This window comes from Haliaeetus leucocephalus, unplaced genomic scaffold (genome assembly GCF_000737465.1).
Source record: "Haliaeetus leucocephalus isolate CR32 unplaced genomic scaffold, Haliaeetus_leucocephalus-4.0 Scaffold306, whole genome shotgun sequence".
Lineage (NCBI taxonomy): Eukaryota > Metazoa > Chordata > Aves > Accipitriformes > Accipitridae > Haliaeetus > Haliaeetus leucocephalus.
The window spans coordinates 10,640,691-10,662,554 of NW_010972742.1; the positions used below are offsets into that span (position 1 = coordinate 10,640,691).

The 21,864-nt window shown below is 44.9% G+C and overlaps 1 non-coding gene across 1 annotated transcript; it reads right to left on the reverse strand.

The window, feature by feature from the left end:
* Window positions 1–20,604: 20,604 nt before the first annotated feature.
* On the reverse strand, window positions 20,605–20,677 carry TRNAT-AGU. Its single transcript has one exon. It is a non-coding gene; the product is annotated as a tRNA-Thr (tRNA).
* Window positions 20,678–21,864: the final 1,187 nt, after the last annotated feature.

A 21,864-nucleotide genomic window follows, 5' to 3' on the forward strand; every position in this document is an offset into this window, starting at 1 on the left:
CCTGCCGCGCTCTTACAGCCCCCCCCCCCCCCCCCCCCCCCCCCCGCTTCATTACTGGTTTAAGAAAAAGTTGCACTAACTCAGTACTTTCCTTTTGGAAAACTATTTCTGGAATGTCTCTTGTTCCAACAGATTATGTAAAGTGACTCCAGTGGCTTTGTGGAGTCTCAAAGGCTCAGCTGGAAAAGACCAATTAGATCATTCAGGCCACGATCAGCCAGAGTGAACCATTTGCCCACAACTCCACCTACCACAGGCTTTTAGGACAGGCTATCCACCTTTTCTTTCTACTTCTGCTTGCCTCTCTACCCAACCCATTTCCTTCCTTTCCCACTGTTTTGGGGACTTATCTTCTTTTCATCCCCTTTCTTACCAGGAGCTTCTGGCCCATCCCATCCACTCCCTGAGCATCTGTGCTACATCTGCAGGCAGCGTTGCCCTGCCTGCCCTGCTCTGCTGTCTCTCAGGCTGCAGTTTTATGCCACTGTGGGGCTGATCTCACCACTCAGCTACTGCCTTATCTTCTTTTTTTTAAAAAAAAAATTTCTTTACAGTTCAGTACCTGGAGAAAATGGAACTGAGAATGAAATAATAGGCAAAGCAACTATGATGACAGTGGCAATTGCCTGATGAACTGTAAAGGCTGCTTTTGTTGTGCATTGTATCTGTGTGTTTGGTTACCTCTGCAGCAGAGTGTGTGTGCTATTTGGGATAGCCCCTCAGTGCCGCTGCTGAAAACAGATAAAGAAAAATGCAGGTATTTGTGCATTTTACTTATATTGGACATTTTCTAATGTCAAAAGGGCTTCAAACAGGCTTTGGTACAAGTGATTTGAGATATGCCCCGCTGATCCAGCAAGAGAAAGAATAAACACTTCAGATGATTTCTAAGCATGTCCCCACCATCCTGTCTCCTTTATCCCATTTCAGTGAGCCATTAGGAGATGTCAAGGCAGATGTTAGGGCAAGGCCAGAAAGAAATTAGTTTCCTAATGGATTTTTCAGACTGGGGCTGAGGAGGTCCATATGCACAGGCTCCTGAAAATCCCGGTATGAGGACCTAAGCTCTCTACTCATGCACCTAGAGCAAGGGAAATTTGGATGCTTTTGGACTAAAGAGCTGGTCCTGAAATATGAAGTGCAGTATCTGGATGAAGTGCAAGTATTCTGTGCAAGACCAAAACGCACAAACAACAAGCAGCCAGGACAGCAGCTCCAGTTGAGTAAAATTGTTCTGAATTATAAAGAAACATGTAGCCATTGTTTTGGTACAACGATTTACCAAAATTTCCTGAAGATAAGACCATGTAAATACATCTTTAGATGGCAAATATCTTTAATCTTTAAAAATCACTTGTCAAAATAGCTACAGCTTTTAATGCAGTCCAATTATAAGGTCTGTGATGTTAATGCCAAACTACTTCTCTCTGAAAAATGGATCTGTAAGATGCCGTGATTGTTGAGACTCTTTTAGCATATATCAGAGGAAGAACGCATGAGGATCTTGAAAACCTTAATCAGGAAGTGATCCTTTATATGCTAAATATAGGAAAGCCTTGCAGAACCAGAAACGTAACAGATACCCCCAACATTCAATATAATGCAAGACCTGAAGGCAGAGATGCCTTTAGCATTTAGCAAAGCTTTGGAAAAGTTCAACAAAACCCAGGATAGAATATTATATGTGGTATGCTATGACAATGTCACATTCATATAGAAAAAAAAAATATCTAAAATATCTAGCTAATGAGAAGAATAGCTTAATAGGAAACATTGAAATCTTGGTCATAGGAATAGTAGTTGCAAAGCTCTTCTATCACTGAGGCTCCTCCTCAGATTGCATCTCCCAAGATGCATCATGAACTCTCCTGCTGAGGAGGTATGATCTGGTGTACATGGGAAGTACGTTGTGCGTGGTGTGTCCAGTACAGAAGAATAGGATTCAACTTGCCCGACTGTAGATGTCTACAAAATGGAGGTCTCCATCAGATCCATGGGCCAAGCCATCTTCTGTAGTGATGGAGACCTTTGCCATGTGGGTGTGAGAGCCCTGGGTGAGGTGAGTCCCCCAGACTGCACTGTTTGTGGGAGTGGGTCTCTTCTGACTGCTGTGGGGGTGTGACACAGTGTGCTGTAGACACATGTATTTTAGATGCTACAGTTAGGAAACCAAACTTTATTATCTTTGCTAACTGTTTATACTGAGCAGGGCTTTCCTCAGCCTTGGAGCTCAATAAAACATATTTTTGATCATAGTACAGTCAAATTGCTGTAAAAACATTAGAATATGTAGGTCTTTTTTCAAATAAAATCATAAAATCACTTCAAATTTCCTTTTCCACAAATTTTTTTTCCACAAACCCCCCACACTTTTCAGTATGGTGCTTTGTGGAAGCAGGAGTTCAGCTGTCTGGGGTGGAATTCATCTTGCCTAATGGCCATGCTCTGCACATTTCATAATACCTTATTTTTCCATGTCCACTTAAGAACCTCACTGCAGCCCTCCCAGGCTCTGCACATGTCCCAGGTCTCTTGGCAGTATCTGCACATCTCCTTCCATGCACTGCTCTCCCAGCAGAGTGTTGGCAGCTTCTCCTCTGGATCCTGTCTACCTTTCCGTGACCTTCATCAGGAGCCAGAGGTGGGAACCAGGCGCGTGCTGTCTACCACTCATGCAATACTGAGCATCCCTACCATCCCTTCGGAGTGGCAATCAGTTTGGATTTACTTCCTCCATCAGTTGCTAATTCTCATAAGACTGAACAAACCCAGAAACTCTGAATTCATTTTCTCCCATCAGATCCAGCTGAAATTGCCCAGTGGATCCAATGTAAGTACTCAGGGAGGTCCAACAATGGGTGAGCACAAAACACAGACTGTGTGTTCATTTAGCACTCATTTCTGGTGGAGACCAAGCTAACATGGGTGGCCTTTCTTTGGACAGATGGACGTGGTCCTGGGGAAAACAGTCTGGGTGGTGAGATATGGGGGGTGATGGCAACGATGCATAAGACAGGCAACTTCCCACCTCATATTTCCCTCATGCTATAAGAATCACAGTCTGTGCAATGAGTATGACAACTGGTATATGAAATATGTTGGTTTAAATATTGTCTGCTGAAGTGTAGCTCTTCCCTCTTGTGCATGTGAATTGTCACATACTTTAATTGCATGATCATGTATTTTGATTTCTACTGGCTAATTGCTTCTTAACATGGTTATTCACAGAGAGTTTCTCTCCTTTGTTCTCATTTCAATTAAACTGAGACAATAAAATGTCAAGAAATACCAAAACAAAAGCAAACCTGTAAATGAAGCATTTAGGTGGCATAGTTGACAGAAAAAAGATGGGGAATGCACCATTATGGATTTAGTGTTGCTGTGAAATCACCTTCATTTCAAGTTGTAGTTTCTGTACTGTTTTCTGTTTGTTTGATTAATATTTTACAAATTCTGACAGAAAATGCATCCTGTAAAGTACAAAAAATAACATCCATGGTAATAAACAGCCTACTGAGCCTTCTCTTCTGTGCTTTTACTGCAACTGAATAAAATAGCACTGACTAAACATCAAGAGGGTTTTTTTGCACAGAGAAGTTATAGTTATATATGGAAGAGAGTTATTTCTAAATAACTGTCTTTGGTTTTATTCATAAAGGCTTAGGCATAGAATGGAAAATAGATTTAAATGATCAGATATTTCCCCTGACTTGCTTTGAATGTCTGGAAACCTGGGAAAGTGTCAACATGTTATATACAAAACCACACTTAATTTATACTTTGTGTGCCTCATAAAACAAAAATATGGATTGCAACCAAAACAGCGTCTGTATTTGTAATCTTACATCTACCATCACTCCAAACTGCTTTTGGCCTGGTGGCATTGGGGATTTCGTATTTCTGAGGCTATCTCTACAGTAACAGTCAGCACCTCCTGGTTTTAAGCCCTGAATTTTAGGTGTGCATAAAGTTGGCTTGGGGATCAATTTGATTTCTATAGGAAGATCCACACGTGTGGCCGGAGCATGTCATCTGGCTGGGGTCCCTCTGAGCAGTGTGGTCCATGAGTGATGGGGTGGGGAGGAGCCTTCCTCCCAGGAGCCTGTACCCTTGGGGGGCAGTTGGGCTGGAGACCAAGGAGATCATCTGGTCCTTCTCATGTCTGGTTGTCTCCCACCATTGGGATTGGTGTTGCATGGGCAAGGAGCGGTCCAGCTGGGGATACTGCTGCCAAAGGAGTAAGGGAGCAGCATCCTTCTGCATGAGCACCTGGATTTGGATAACACTGTGCCACTGACCAAACAGCACAAGCTGGCAGAGGGGCTGGGCTCTCCCACCCTCATGGTAAGCACTAAAACAGTGGCATCAGCTGGAAATGCAGCTGCGGAGAGTATGAGACGCTGATGCAAATTCTCAGATCTCCCCTGATCAGGAATCACAATGTTTATGCCAAATAATAGTCCTAATTATAATTAGATTTGAACTGAAATCCTAAATCAGCCCTAGATTATATTTAACTGTTATCTACTATAATGCAATGGTTAAACATATCTAACCTTAATACCAGCCTAATCCTTCAAATTATTTCAAATTTAATTCCAACCCAAAGGCAGTTATCTCTTGAAACTTAAAATGTAAGTCTTTGAGATTAATGTTCACTATTTAACCCTAAAACTTGTCTAAATGTACAGACACAGACACAAACAAAAACCTAATTATATATTTTAATCTTAAAAGTAACCCATTGCTAATTATAGCTCAGTACTAAATTTGTATGTTTATCCTAACCCAGATTAACTCCAACTGTAATCCCTAACCCTGATCTTTATGATTTTAGTCATAATTTCAACTATAACTTTACCCTAACCTAAATTCACTATATAAAGGAAAATAGCGAAGGAGAAAGCTTATTTTCCAGCTGGATGTTGCACAAAGACAAGGGAAAGACATGGAGAGCTTCAGCTTGGCCTTGAGGTCTAAAATGGATGTCCTTGCATCCATCTCATGCCAGGGAAGTGACATGGAGGTAAGCCCTCCCGCAAGCATGTGAGATGGAGGCCAGTACTGGAGCTGCAAGCAGAAATATCTTTAGTACACGAAATGAATCTGTCTTCAGAGCTTTTTATAGCTACTGCAGCTGTGGCTGCTTGAAGGTTCACGTCAGCCCCTGTGATGGTTAACAGTGGGTCTTGACCAACCTCTACACAGAGACATGCCCAAACCCACCAGCAAAAGTTCTGCCTTTGCCAGGAAGGGTCCCTTGCACTTACCTCCCTCCCTGCCCTGGCTCACCCAGGCATCCCGTCCCCTGCAGTCAGTTGTTGAGGGGGGGCCCTCAGTGGGACGGGAACCCAGCCCCAGGCAGGGACCACAGAGTGGGGGTACCAGCACAGGCAGGAGCGTGTGTAAGAAGTGAAATGCCATTTTTTATGTTGCTTTTCTGCCAGTCTTGGTAGGATGTAAATTATGACCCTACTTCAAAGCCTCCCTGGCTCCCACTTCACTGAACTACAATCTAACCACAAGATGCAAATATCACGGAGATCACCAGTCTCAGCACCTCACTGGGGTCGTATCTGTGGCCTTTCCACTGCATTAATTTGCACCGTGCCACGGCCTGAAAGATAAAACACTCTTTTCACTCAAACCTGCCAGCCTCCAACAGCCGTGGTATGTGTATATTTGCATTGAAGCCCCCAGCAGCTGCAATGGGTTAGTGGCTGCTTGTGTGTGCCGCTGCTCTTCACCCACATCAGAGCTGCTTTCTTTCCATTGAGTTGGGATATGATAGACAACAAAAAGTAAAAATGGAACTGTCGTTTGCTGGTGACCTGATTTCAAAGATGACATTCTGCAATTAGTTGAAATAATTTTTTTAGCTGCAGGTATAATTTATTTGGCTTGCTCCCGTTTCTCATAAGAAGGGAGCATGTAGAATACCATCTACAGATGCCATGGGGTTGTGTTTAATGCAGTTATGTCGATGTTCACAGTCATGGTGGGGGACCGCTTTCTAATGTGTTGTGGGTTCTGTGCATTAACTGACTGGCTTAATTTTCCTGCTTTTGCTGAAGTTCTGCTCTTCAGCTACACATTCTCATTTTTCTGTGCTTGGGCGTGGGAGTAAGTTGATCTGTTTCTGTGCAAAGATGCACATGTGTTTGCCAGGTCTCTCAAGCAGGGCTGGAGCTTGTGGTAGGCTGGACAGGAGGGGGCTAGGGGGGACAGGTGTGTGTGTGTGGGTCTCCCTGTCGCCCTGCACAGACTCTGCAGTTCCCAGCTGCCCAGTCTCCTCTCCCAAATGTCTCTGCAGAGCAGAGCTGGGAAGGCACCACTGCCACTTGCCTTTGAAGGTGAGGAAAGGCTCCGCTGCCAGCTGGACACAGGAGAAAACAGATGTGGCAAGCAGGATGAAAAGGTGGTTCCTTGCTGTGGAATTTCACTTATTTCCCTGCTCGCTTCATTTGAGCTTAGGAATCTCCGATGAAGAGATATTGCTCCCGATATCCCCTCAATTCCTCCTAAGCCTCCTTTTTTCAGCACAGGACACCTTGTCCTAGCTGCAGCTGCCCTCTATTTGCTTTTCAGTTTCTTTATGAATTGCCTGCGGGGAATTTTTTTGAAGTCATGCAGCAGCAGCATGGGGGTTTGAAGGGCTCTCAGTGCTGCTGCCTCGTAGTTTCAGTGCTAAAGGGAAACATGTGGTCCAACAGTTGAGGATGTGGGGCGACGCAGGGCTGTGAATCAAGCAGCACAAGCTCTGTGGAGCCAGGCTGGGCCACATGCTGGGATGTCACAGCTCCCTTGCAGGGCCAGCTGAACTCAATGAACTGCATATGCCAGACCCTCTGTTTGTGACAGTGGGTCCCTGACTGGCACATCATGGCCCACCTTGGGTCACCTCCAACTTGGGGTCATTATAAATCGGGGCTTTCAGAGCCTGAAGGAGAGCTCAGAAGAGCCAGAATGAACACTGAGGGAGGTCTGGGAATAGAGAGGTGCAATGCACAGGCTTCTTACTTGCTCTGTGTGTAGGTTCATAGGGACGATATTGTCTCCCTGGGGGCATGAGGGAGTTCTGCCCTACAAGTCAAGAGGAGGGAGAATCAGCATATATAGAGACCTCCAAGACCTGCACAACTGTGAGTATGACGGAGTTTGACACAATCCTCAAACTGATGTTTTTAAAGATACAAAATACCTGCTATGAAGAAAAAGAAAAGAAACTGAGCAAAAATCTTTTTGTTCTGAGGACTGAACTTCAAGATTGTAGTGTAGAGCTGCAAGGCATGCCAGTATCCACTGTGCTAACCATAACATGATTGAAAATTGTAACACACGCCCCCAGATCATAAATTTGGCTTTAATATGGTGTCATCTCTTCAGATAATAGATCCCGAGTTTTTCTTTACCTTCTAGTTTCTGTGTTTTCAAGTTCCTGTTTACATCATATTTTCTGTGAATGGTTCTTTCTCCATTATGAGGATATTTTTATTTAGCAAAAATGAGGAACATTATGTAATTCTGTGACTCCTGGAGCAAAAGTTCAAACATTTCAGAAAAGCATAAGCCTTGGCAACAGCCTTTACTTTTTGAAGCTTTCCAGCATCCAGCATTTCTGATACTTCTGTAACAAATGAGTCTAATAGGAAAAGCTGGTCCAAGTCCCTTTGCTCTTTTTGTGCTTCCTTCCCTCTTGTGGAATTGCTCAGACAAAGCCCTTCCTCTCCTAAAACTGCACTTGTGGCAGCACTGGACAAAACCACTGAGCTCTTTCTTGACACTGCTGTCCAAAGAGGCATCAAAATCCCATCTGACACTTTACTCCAGGCTTGTAATAGGAGCTGTGCATGTGGCCAATGTCTCTCTCCCTGTTATTCCTCTTTACAAGTTGACTATGTTTCAGAGAAGAAAGATCACCCTGAGCAGCTTCCTCCTCCCACCGCTTCCTTCTCCCCGTGGACAGCACAATCTCCCCCATCCTAGTATTTTGGGGAAGAGAAGGTTCATTGCTGGGAAGGGATGGAGGGAAGGAGAGCATCTCCAGCCTCCATTTTCCTTCCTACCTGGATGGAGGCTGTTCAATGTACTGGGATTGATGGAGCAGGGAGCCCAGCACTGCAGTGAGGGACAGGGCTTGGCCCCAAGTGCAGGGAACAAAGCAAGTTTTATAGGTACCCCAAAACCCAGCTGAAATGTCAACTGACACTAATCTTGTCTGGCACTGATACATGTAGTTGGGATCTCCTAGAGCCTCGAGGTATCCTCTCTCTGACCTGTCTGCAGCTGTTGGGCACAGTTCATTGTGCCTTGATGGGGATAGTTCAGGCCATCCCCAGCATGTGCCATGCAATGTGCTGATGCTGTTGACAGGGCTGGTGAGGAAGGATCTGCTGGTGCAATCTGAGTATGGTGCCCACTGGGCCTGTCGGTCAGTGTCTTGCTGATGGAAAGCTGCTGGCTTTTGGAGGCTTTCCATGACAGCTGCTCACTCTGCTGCAGGGAGGGAGAGGGGAGGAAAAAGGACCAAAAATGCAGAGGAGGAGGAGACAGGAGTGGTTATGGCCAAACTCCAAGAATAGTAGGCAGGAGCTACTAAAGACGCTTTTGGACCCCTTGGGCATGTCTAGAGGCTAAGTGGAGGCCTTTGAGTTCAGAGGAGCATAGGTGCTAGAAGTGACCTCCCATCACTCTGGGTCAGAGGAAACATGCATTTAGGAAAAGGTTTCTAAATGAAAGAGAAAATGAAATGGAATACATAGGTGGTTTGTAGGCTGATTTAGTAAATAGCTTAGTGCTGCATGAACGTACACTGAAATCCTGGAGTAAATCCATGAGATTTGGACGATGGTGCACTATCAGAACAACGCAGTTCCTGTCTTGCAACCACAACAGTGGGCAGATCCTGGCTGCTGGTGAATCTGGTCCAGTGAATCACAGCACCCTTGAATGACCAAGGTTGGGTAGGACCTCTGGAGGGCTCTAGTCCAGCTTCAAGGATCACAACACAGCAATCTCCCACAGACCTTGCCCTGGCCAAGCCTCAAGAGCAGCCATTTCTCTGCTGACATCTGAGTCCTAGTCCTGCTGACTTGCCTCCACAGAGGTGCTTCAGCAGTCCATGTGATGAGGTCTTGCCACCCATGCCTGGCTCTAGCACATCCCTTGGCCTGCAGGATGCACCTGGCAAATTCTTTTCCACCCATTATTCTGCCTTTGTAACTGCACAGCAGCTTGTAAAAGAACTGAAAGCCTAATGGCATTTTCTTGCCAGCTAAGGAATTCTTGGCCAGTGACATCCTCCATCCGCTGCCCAGCACAATATGGGGAAGGGTGGCAGGTGGCTGCATCAACCTGAATAGCCAAGCAGCAGGAAACACCCGCAAGGGGATTTTCAGGCTGTAATGCCAGGAAATGGAGCTTCCAGGTACCTGACTCATGACTTCCCCCCATCGTATTGCCCATAGCCCACACTGGCTCTCTCACTGCCCCTAGGCTTCTGCATCCCCCTCCTGGCTCCATTGCAGTCCTTCTTCATTCGCCTCACTTCTCTACTGAGGTTCCTGCAAGCTGCTATGTATGGCCAGAAACATTTAGGATTTCTCTTTGTTTCCATTTCCCTGTGCTTGGGAGAAGGGGTCAGCAATGCCCATGCTTGTTTTGAAAAGATATGGGGCAGCTTTCCCCTGCTTCCACTGCGCCCTGCATAGCCTTGAGCAGGATTTTCACATGGGTGCCTCTTTCATAACCATCTACAGATAGGCAGGTGGATCTTTCTCTGAAGTCAGCTGAGCTTCTTGGGGTATCCTTTTGCTGCTGTGACAGGGTTTAGGCAGTTTAAATACTTTTCTGAATAGTGGCTGGGAAAGGCTGAACTGATTATTCTCTGAGTGTTGACCTCAGTATGGTTATTTGTGCTGCATGTTTTGTGTTTTGGCGGCTGCTTAAGATACCTGTTGCAGCTCCCACAGACCTCCTGCCACATGCAGATGCTCACAATCAGGACAAGTTTGGATTTGCTCAGTGAAACACTTTTGCTTTTGGTTTTCTTGCTTCATGCAGTTGAGTTATGCTCGGCTCATCCTGTGTTGTGAAACAAGCAGTCCTGCTGTATTTGATTTCCCTCTGTGATGCTCTTTGCCCCGAGCATCCCAATGTTTCACAGGGAGCTTGTGGGGAAGCAGCAGGTGCACAGCCCACTCCTTCCATCCTGGAAGCCCTGGACATTTTTAGCTCAGCGTTAGCTGTCAGCTGGGAATGAGATGTGAGAGGTGAACTGAAGGTGAGCGAATGAAATCCCAAATGCATGAACTCTCTGTGGTCTGCAGAGAAACATGAGACCTTTCCAGCTGAACTGGTTCTGTGAGGACACTGCGCTCAGGGGTCACGTACCAAGAAAATTAAGAGAAAAACGCTATGGGCACTGCAGAGTTACTGGGCAGCTCTTTTCCTATGTATTGCTCACAAATCTTTTCCCTTCTCCATTTGATCCTCAAACTGAATGAACCCCAAAGTTGGGCTTGCTGTTTGGTGCAGGGTCACCTCCAATACCCCCACGTGCTATGGGGAGTTCTAGAGACAACCTGTCACCCCTACATGATTTTACAGCCTCAGGCATTTGATACAAGTCTCTGAATCAGGACCTCAATTCCTAAATGCTTGTGTGAACCCAAATCTTGGTGTTGCCTCAATTCTCACTCCAAGCACAGCTATCAGTGTCATGCTTGCAGGGGGTCAGGAGAAGTGTGGGCATGGTGCTCCTGTCTGGCAATGCTCTGCAGCTAGGCTGCTTACAAATTGTTGCTAACATCTGTCCTTGGGTCCTCACCTGGGTCACTTACTGCCTTGCTTTCCCTGAGTCTCAGGCTACTTTACTGCCAAACTGCCTGTCTGCATATGGGGTGACCAGCATCTGTCCAGGTGAGAAATAACCAGGGTTTTCTTGACCTATGCCTCCAGCATGTGGAAACTGTGGTGGATGCCAGCTGAGTGCCATTTGCCCCTGCTTTGCCTTGTGCACCCAAAACTATGTCACTGCCTTTGATTTCCAGATAATTAGACGAGTATTTCTGCTTGAAGCTTAATATAGTAGATGGCTCGTGATCTTTGCATTTGACACCAACATCTTCCCCCGTGAGATCCCAAGGAGATCCTGTTTGTATTCTAGGTGGGGAGTGTGTAAAAGTAGCAATTTCTAGTATAAGTCACTATCTCAGCGTTTGATTAATTCTCTGCTTCTGAAACTCTGATGAAACTAAATGCTTGGAAGCCCCAGAGGAGAGCTATGGTACAGGAGAAAATAGAAGCTGTACAACAGAGCGTAGCTTAAATTAGTGGGGCCAGAAGGAAAGGACATAAACCATTGGTTGCTATCAGAATATAAAATTTCAGCACTTACTCCTCTCACCTTGCAGAAAGGGCATGACCTTGTCCCAGTGCCTGTGGAAAGGCAATTAGAGAGTGTCCAGCAAGACAGGAGGAATTCTACCTGAGTCCCACTAGCAATGCATCCATGGGAACATCTTCCTACTAGTCTGCAAGCTTATAGGTACAAAACCAGCATCGAATCTAACGGTGTATGGCATAGATGGACCTATGGAGCACAGCAGTATCCAGCACAGAAAAAGGTGTAACTTGAATCAGGGGTGGTTCCAGCGCAGAAGAGATTCTGGACAATGTCCAGGGTCTGGACTAGGTCCAGGACTGGACTCAGGACTGCAATGAGGATAAAATTTACCTTGGGGTAAAAGCTCAGAATATACAATATTTACAGTTAGAAAAGCAGATCTCCAGCTGAGGGAAATGACCGTTGTGTCTCAAGTTGTGATGGTGTGCGCCAGCTGAGGCTCTGCCCTGAGGCTACAAAAGGGGTTGAAATGGAGCCAAGGCTGCATTTTGGCCGTCTGCTTGGCTGGGGCCAGGGGGCTGACTTTGCCATTAGTGTTCCATGAAATATAAAACAAGAGTCGAGGTTGCCTCTGGACTTCATTAACACTTTGAAATGCCAGGGGGAATATCACATTTGACTATGGGGCCAGCACAAGTCAGCAGAGAATCTAACATTTCAGTTCCCACTCAGAAAAACCCAACAGCTTTGTTTCAGTTCTGACTGCTCATTCCAAAATCAACTGAGACAACCAGTTATTGTGAGAAAAGTTCATTGCCAATGAAACCATCTGAAAAGGTTCATTCTGTTCTCTTTGGGGATATTCATCCTCTTTCATTTATGCTCAGGCTATGAATTTCGTGGCAGAAAATTAACTCCTTGAAACTAATCCTTTCACTTCTCAACCCCTCACATTCACGTGTTCTTGGTATAGGATGAACTTCTCCTGATCTCAGCCTTGAAAGGGACATGGGAGGGATCCTTAGCTGATGTGTCCAGCAGAGCATCAATGGCAATATATTGATGTTGCTTTCCATCAGCATCAATGCAGTTGCATAGTCACAGTCAATTGTATTTGACTCAGGAAGTTCCTGTATGGTAATTTTCCCAGGAAAATTACCCCTACAAACAAAACCAGAGTAACTCCTAGAACACGGTTTTCTTCAAAAGTGAATGTGCCACCCCCTGGAAGCATTCAGATGGACATCCATGTGATGTACAGTGTCTACTGAAATTGCTCTTTTGCTTTCCAGCCAGAAATACGTGAATATAAAGAGCAGTTTTTTTGTGTTCGGCTCTATGAAAGCATTCTCTGCGCTACAGCATACGCTGAGCTATTCAGTACTGTGCTGTTTCTCTGCAAATTGGATCCTGCTGCTCCCACTGCTGCAGTGGGAGAAGGAGAGAAACAAGGTAAAATAAAAGCAAACATACACCTCAAGCAGCTCTGCCTTCCTGAGAAAGGAAACATAAGGCTCACTCAAGAAAGGAAGCAAATACCAGGCTCCCTAATTGTGCTGTGGACTTCTTCGTTCAGGTTTGCTACTGGTGACGAGCTGGGGAATTACAGCCGTGGGTGTATAGGCAACTCAAAGGCCCAACTGGAGACTTACACTCATAATCCCTCTCCTGTTCCCACAAATTCTTGAAACGCTTTGGTTACAACAGCTGAGAAAACAAAACAAAGTGCAATTCACCTCCATCCTGAGCAGAAGTAGGAGAATTTCTTGGCAGTTTGAGAACCTTTTGTGAAACTGATTATACAAAGAAGCAAACAGCCCAACTGTGAAGGAAAGCTGTGTGAAGAGTTTAGTTTGGACCCATCATCTGTATAACTGAGTCTTAGACAAAGAAAAAGAATTCTCTGTAGGTTTGCTGAATGTTTGCCAGGGAGCCTGATGTGTCTTTGCTGGAAGCTCAATACCCAGGAACTCTTCCAGAAAGCCCAGGTGCTGCCCTCTCATGGTAATGGAGAGAGCCCCAGAGCTGACAATGCAAGATAGGCCAGATCAAATTGTGTTAGATTTTCAAGACATCACGTTTGATACAGGTGCTAATACTCTGTCTCTTCTGTAACTGTGGTTAACTTGAAAGGCATTGCTGGGCACTAGAGCCAAGCAGGGACAAGACTTCTGTAGCTGAGCAGTCCCGCAAGGCTTTCCCACCACCTGCTTGCCCTTGGTGGAGGACTAATGCCTCCTGCTGGTCCCAGCCACATCTCACTGACAGTACAGACATGGTTTTCTGCACCTTCCACTGCTAGCAAGGTCTTCTGGCAGCTGGGATGCCTGGGCAAGTCCCAGCTGGCACCTAGAAGTGCACCTGGAGATGCATGGATCACCAACTGGGAATGCTCAGAAAGGGGGAGTCGAAGCAAGAAGGCGAAAGACAACGGCTGGGAAATGAGGAAAGGGGAAAAGCAGAGAGGTGGTGTAGGGCTGCGGACTGACCATGGAGGAGCAACAAACCTGGAGCCCATCAGAGAAATGCTGAAAGCTTCAACTGTGAAGAAACTCCAGACACAGCTGTGACCAGGTAAGAAGAGGACAACCAAAGAAGTGCGAACTTGAAGCTTGATTAATGAAATCCCACAGCCTGCTTAGTCTGGCAGAGAGCAAGGGCATGGCTGTGGCTTCAGGACTCAACTCTCCCAGTCCTGTTTCCCCCCACAAAGGCGGGGGGGCGGGCTGTGATAAGTCTGAGCCTTGACACACAGACAGCAAAGAGAAAGACTTCTCCCTCTGCTTTGACATTGCCCAAGCAGCACTGCAGGTAGGACAGGCCACCAGTGTTTTCACCTGGAGATACATGGAGAGAAAAACTCTCCTTCAGATTTAAAATGTTGTAGAAAATTGAGAAAACCTGGAGATCCTCTTCTGGATTAAAAATGATGGAGTTGTGCACTACAGTCCACAGTGGCAATAGAAATGTAGTGGTAGCTGTGATGGTACAGAGATCTGTGGGAGAAAATGGTTAGAGAGTATTTCATCAGGCCAGTTGTATCAATTCCAACAAAATCTAATAGCTGGCCTAACAGAAATAATTAGATTGTCCTATCTGGTGAGAAACAGTTATGGAATGAGCAAATTAAGCATAGCTAGTGTCATGTCCAGACTTTGCCCTTCTGCTGTTTGCAGCATGCCATCAATAGAGACTCTGGGCAGAGGACTGAGCTGCTGTGCTAGCAACGGGCAAGGCTGTACAGCATCGAGATCATTTTACTCTCCCTGTTCTGCTCTTACAAGTTTTAGGGTAAGCCAGGCTCATCTGACCCAGAAGATTGAAAAGAATTGAAGGAAAACAAAGAGAAATTCTAAGCTTTCATCAAAAACCTATTAAAGTCCCTATCATTTACTCTGAACACTTGAAATGGCATTTATTATAGTCATTTTTCTGAGCAGAAAAGCTACTTTCAATAACACAGGAAGGGAAAAATCATTACAAACTTGCAAGAATCAAGGAGCATCTTGCAGAAACTCTTTGTCATGAAACAAATTATAAAAGGCTATAAATAGATGACCATTATTAGAGCAACTGAACTCTCTAACTAGGCTTGCTGCACCGGGAATGAACTGTTTCCCTCACAAGCAAGGGGGAGGCGAGCCAATCAACAGGTACATCACAAGCTCTCCAGGGTGGAGAAGAATGCAGATCTAAAGTCATTGCTTCCTGCTTCTGGAAATGGAAGAAGCATTTGGGGAAACAAGTTACTTAAAAAAACTGATAAAAATACATATGGATACACACAAGTATTCACACAACACAGGATGCTGTCTAACTTGGACAAGGCCGTATCACCGATGAGCAGAGTACAGGATAGGAGCTCTTGGCTCACGGACCCTGGCTGGGCTATCCTGCTCATGGGTATCCACATTATGGGGCTTCCTCCTGTTCCTTAGGCTGCTTGAAAAAATTACTCCTCTGATTTTTAGAGATTTTTTTTTAAAAATTCCAGTCTAATATATTCATTTATGCTAATGATGTAATTTAGTTTAAATAGTTCTTTCTCCTTCTAGTTGTTTACCCCTGTGGTATTTATATGAGCTAGTCATGTCTGCTTTGAGCCTTCCTGTTGTGAGACTAAACACAACAAACTCCTTATATCTCCTCATCTAAGGCAGACCCTCTGTTTCTCCACAGCATCCTCATAGCAGACTCCTACCCCTATCCTGGATCTGCCTTTAAGTTCTTATTTGCACAGCCAGGTGCCTAGGTGAAAGAGGATGTGGTTGGCTTTTTATAGTTTGGTTAAATTTGCAGTAATTGCAACAACCTTATATATTTTTTTCAGGTCTTTCATGGAGGTATGGCCTACAGGAATGAGCATGTCTGCTGGGAAGGTAACCTCATATTCAAACTGCCCTGATCAGGTCAATGGTATCTCACTGACTACAGAAGAAATATAATGCCAGTATTAAACCCTGAGGGATCTGCCTTTTAGAAGACAGGGTTTCCTAGTCTGTTCAATAGATACGGAAATTGTAAGAGTGAGCACCACAATCAGTAAGAGACTGGGATGCTGCAGCACTTCCGGAAGCAGGGTGTTGTGCAAATCACACTGGATGCTAAGGAAGAGTCCTGAAAACCTGCCCCATCAGTCTATGGCTTTGAGACAAGTTGCCAGTGCTGTTAGCTGGCCGTGGGTGCTTTCATACCCATGTGGACTGCTGTTTTGGGGTTTTCTCTTTGAATCAGGGTGTAATCCTTTCCATGCATTCATGCAGAGATATTTGTGATATGGTGATATTGGCCAGAAGCTTTTGATTATGGGTTGCTGTGCCTGTCTTCAGCATGGAAATGACCTTTGTCAGCTGCCACGGCTACTGTGTTTGTAAGAGGCTTACGTATTTGAAAGAAATAGGCAGTCAGTGATAGGTCGTCAAGATTTTCAAGGCTTCTGGGACGATGCCATCTAAGTATGTGGTGCTGGCAGCTGGCAGACTTGGGGAGCACCAAGGCCACATTCACATCAGTTTTAGTGCATGGTGTCTTTGCATTCAGCCTTTCTGAGCAACCAGGTCTCACTGAAGCTGTTGCATTGCCGGAATTTATGGTAACGCTCTTTTCAGGCCCTAGAGTTCAGGAGAAGCAGGTAGTGATTGCACCATCTCCAAGAGATGACAATCTCCCTGGTAAAAATTTTGCACCAAGGCAGTGGAGAAATCTCCAGTGGCTGGATGTGGGTGGATGATACATAGGCTGTGCATAGGTGTTTTGGGTTTGTGTGGTGGGGTTTTGGTAGCAGGGGAGGGGCTGCAGGGGTGGCCTCTGTGAGAAGCTGCTAGAAGCTCCCCTGGCTCCAAGTCAGACCCACCTCTGGCCCAGGCTGACCCCATCAGTGACGGTGGTAGCGCCTCTGGGAGAACAGATTTAAGAAAGGGAACCTGCAGTGAGTAGGGGGATTGGAATGTGGGAGGAACCCTTCTGCAGATTCTGAGGTCAGTGAAGAAGGAGGGAGAAGAGGTGCGCCGGAGGACGGGATGCCCCTGCAGCTGTCCCCCCCCAGCTCATGGAGGTGAGCGGGGGAGCAGATGCCCACCTGCAGCCCGGGGAGGAGCCCACACCAGAGCAGGTGGATGCCCCTGGAGATGGCCGTGACTCCATGGGAAAGACTATGCTGGAGTAGTCTGTGCCTGAAGGACTGCAGCCCGCGGAACGGACTCACACTGGAGAAGTTCATGAAGGACTGTGTCCCGTGGGAGGGACCCCACACGGGAGCAGGGGAACAGTGAGGAGTCCTCCCCCTGAGGAGGGGGAGAGACAACATGTGATGAACTGACCCCAACCCCCATTCCCCATCCCCCTGCACTGCTGGGGGGGAGGAGGAAGAGAAAATCAGGAGTGGAGTTGAGCTGGGAAGGAGGGAGATGTAGGGGAATGGTGTTTTAAGGTTTGGTTTTCCTTACCATTATCCTGTTTTGATTTGATTGGTAGTAAATTAAATTTATTGCGTTTTTTCCCCAAGTTGAGTCTGTCTTTTATCCGTGACCATAAGTGGTGAGTGATCCCTCCCTGTCTTTGTCTTGACCCACCAGCTTTTCTTTATATTTTCTCCTCCTCATCCCACCAGGGTGGGAGGAGTGAGTGAGCGGCTTCATGGTGCTTTGTTGCCGGCTGGGCTTAAACCATGACATTAGGTCTCCCTTTGGATACTGTGGAGCTCCCTGTGCCTGGCAGACAGGTACATATAGCTATTATTGAAGAATGTCTCTGTCCTCCAGTCATGAGGGAAACTTGACTTCTTTGCATTTGAAAGATGTACCTTGGTCCACGGCCACTGCAAAGTGTGGAGGAACCTATGAGCATTTCTCATTCTCTCTCTTTTTTATTTTTTACTAGCTATTTAGTGTGAATCATCTTTTCCTAGGGTTTGCATTTAATTTTCCACCAAATGCCAGTCTGGCTTTCACAGAGCTGTCAGCAGAAGGACTGGGAGACCAGCAGATGGGTTTCCTCCCACCAAAACATCCATAGTGTAGCTGTCTCCAGCTGAGCAAGGTGCCCAGTCCCACTTTGCACAGCTTATGAATCTTAGTGTGTGATTTATCTGAATGTATGTAGGTGTGTAGTCCAGAGTCTATAGGAAAGCTGGGGTTGAGCAAGGAGACAGCTCGGGGACATGGAGCAAGAGGATACTGCAGCGGTAGGGTAATGGTGTAGACTGGTGCTGCCAAGCAGAAGCCTTCGATAGGTGCTGTCACCCTTTCTCTAGGATGCATGCAAAACATTTTATATTTGTTTTAAAATGTTATTGTTAAAACCACAATATCTTTTTTTTTGGAATAAGGGATTAAGCATATTCATTATGGGAGAACTGGCAAATAGATAAGTTTGGGTGATTTTTCCCTGCTCTGAATTCTGCAGTCCTACTGATTTTATTAGATATTTTTCCTCTGCATTGAGGCTACAAGGCTGCCATTTGATCCTTTTGTGTGCTAGATTTTAACATTAGCCTAAATTGTATTTCTAAATCAAAAAACTCTTTAAACATGGGAACATTTTCACTAGCACTTGCTCAAAGTTTCCCTCCCTGGATTAAATTATTTATTGGTTGTTTCCCCCATAACTTAAGACATAGATTCGTTGAGATGTATGTGGCCTTCGCTAGAACTGAACTAGAGACAGACATGCAGCTCTGCTAACATGCTCCTTGGATTCAGAGAATGACCATGGGCACCTCGATGATCCAGGCTGCTGGGCCACAAAGTTCAATGTTTTTTATATTAGAATAAATGATTTCTCTGTCCAGCTTGATGCAGCCCTTGGAGGGAGACCCAGGAATGAAAAGCATGCCAGAGAAATGCACAGTGTCTAGGATGTTTTTTAAAAATAGAAATGGTATTCTGAAGTTTTCAGGAAAATATGAAAAACAAGTTTTCTTGGATATACAGGAAGATACCTTTAAACCTCCCTAAACAAAGCAATAAAAGTCTGTCTAGATCTGGATTAGGGCAGCTCATTACTTTAAAGAGCAAGAGTTCTTCCTGAGTAAACCCATAAGCAGACCAGCCTTGTTACAGTCCTTGTGACAGAGCTACACAACCTTTCCTGCATCTCTGAACGCATGTGTAGCATTTCCATTTCACAGGTCAACAAAGATGAAGAGGTGCCCTTCCTCCCTCCCACGTGTACATGGGTTTCAGGATATGGATATAAATGACTTTGCCCTCTTCGTCCCTTCTGTCAAGCTCTATCTTTGAAAAGCCCTGTTTTCAGCAGAGAAAAAGATGATGGATGACTGATGCAAAAGGATTTAGCTAGGACAGGGTCCAAGGTCCACTGTTAAAAGTTGTCTTTGCATCATGCCCATGTTTAACAAGTAGCATTGGTATGTTTGGTGTTAAGCATTCCAGCAGGGTTACTGGAGAGAGGAGTTTTTACATTAATATTAAGCACTGTGTAGATTAAGAATTCAGCAAAACATATCCTGAACATTTGTCATTTTTGCATAGAGATGAAAGACATTAATTTTTCAGAGGATCATTTCCATCACTACCAGGCTCAGCTAAACAGAAACCATGAGCCTGATTGCAAATGCGAACTTGAACCACAAAGATCTTTTTGGATATTGCTCAGCAGCGTCACATGAAAGCAAAATAAAGAGATAAGCTGGAATGAGGGACAGGGTAAATAGACGTATAGCCACAACAGCCTAGAAACAAATTCACTTTTAGTAAAAAACATCTGTCCATTTTCCAGTATCTTGGGTTAAAATAACAATAACTTGTGCTAGTTATTAGGTTGCAGATTAATGGGAACCCTGCTGACTTCTGTTTCTTTAGCCTTACTGTGATATATACAGAGGAAAGCTAGGAAATTCCTGCGGGTCACTTCTCATGTGGAGAAAACACATCAACCCACCAAAGCTGTAATGTGCTCCCTGTTTTTGGAAAAGAGAGCTGTAAGGAAACAGGCTGAAGGGAAGTGACAAAAGCACCATGTCCCTCCTGGCATCCAGTGTCCACCTCCACAAGACAAAAATGTTTCAGGCTTTTGAGGCTTCTTTCCCTCCAATGGAAAAGGCCCTTTTCAAATTTAGAAATGTCCTTTTACATCACTGGCTTGGATCATTTTGATGGAACAACATAGGAATTCTATCTGAAAATGACCAAAAAAATGGGAAGTGTACAAAGGCAGAATAGGAAATCTCATAAATCTGGACTGCAGTTCATTGAAATCAAAATGCAAAATAGGTTAATTCCTAGCTTTTTTTTTTCTTAAAAATGATAACTTTCCAGCCCCTCCAGCAGAACTCTGAAGAAGACAAATGCTAATATTCCTCCACAAACCGCATTTATAATTTTTTCAGCCAGCTCTGTAATTACTGAGCTCTGGAGATATAATTTGATTGTCCTGCTGAAGTATGAAGGGGTGAACCAGATCTGACTGTAAATATCTAGCAGCCGTTTCAGATTTGTTCATCAATGAACTTCACAATGTCTGCAGGGCTCAGAAGGCCTTAAAACCCATTATTAGGTATTTCCTATCTCTGTTGCTATACTTTAAAAATATTTTGAGGTATTCTTTTGAGGGTTTAACTCTGACCATTGCTATTTTTTTCTGCTTCTCATTGCCTGCTATTTGGTATAGGTGCTATATGATGTTTGTATTTCAGCTAGGCTGGGGTGGATGCTCCAAAAAATGATGCCAGCAGTGTTTTGGAAAAAAACAAAAAGATAAAGCTGCTAATCTTTGCCAGAGGCACAGAACCCCCCCCGAGGCTCCAGTGAGATTTGAACTCACGACCCCTGGTTTACTAGACCAGTGCTCTAACCCCTGAGCTATGGAGCCTCTGAGCTTTGTGTGCTTTTTTTCTTTGTGAACATTTCATATAATAATTTTCTCTGTTAATTCTGGAGTGAAACAAAACCTGCTCTGCTAGATTGTGCTGATCCAAGAATTTTCTATTCTCTTTCCAAATGGCACTAATAGAAACATCAGTTATAAAACTAGCAACACACCAGGTCAACCCAAACCTGGATTTTACTCTCCTTCAGTTCATCCCTGCAAGGACATCAAGACTGATACACGGCTCCCCTTTCCCTGGCCAAGTAGCTTGGGAAGTTTACAAATGAGAAGCAATTATATTTTGCCTCTTCATAGTTGTTGCATTAATTTATCAAAGAAAGAAGTTAAGTTTCTAAAAAATAAATCCATATCCCACTGCTTTCCTTTGGAAATCAGCTGCATATTTGCTTTTTAACTCTCGGCTCTTCAAACATTTTGATTCTTTCTTAGGAGTCCGTGATGTGCTTTAGACAATATGGATGATGTGTGCACTTTCACATTTCTAAGCTATTCTTTGTTGTCCGAATTTTCAGGGTAATCTTTCCTGTAGTTTCATTCTTCAGTGAAGGTAGTTAGATAGGGGTGTCATAAGAAACAGTCCCAGCAATCATTCTCTTTCATCAATGATTAAGACACCCATAAAACATTAAGAGCCTCAGTGCCTTGGATGCCATAAGCTAATTATTAGAGTCAACAGAGAGGGTTTTTCTGCTTTTATATTTGTATGGCACAGCTCTATGATGTTTCCAACCCCTGGATTTTGTGTAACTTTTTGAAAAAAGGCTTTATCTATATTATTCTTGGACATAAGCTGTCAAGAGAGTCATTAACTAGTGTTTCATCAAATCAGATGATGGGAATGTACTTAAGCAGGCCCGAAACAAAGATGTCGGCAGCAGACCCTGTATCAGTCAGCGATAGCGAGGGCACTAACAACAGCACAAAGGTAGGGAAGGCTAATGTTGCTAGTTCTGACTTCTCCCTGGCAAGAAGCAGGAGGCCCTGGAGTTACACAAGCGTGATGAGGGCCTGCTCCTGTAAGCAGTGGCAACTCCTGAAGCATCTGAGGGATCGACACGTAGAAGAAGCTGGGTCCAGATAACGGATGCAGAGAGCAACGTCTGGGCTGGTTGGCGGGGTCTTGCCCTGCAGCCGGATGGTGTCTGTAGCATCCCGAGGCTGCTCAAGCC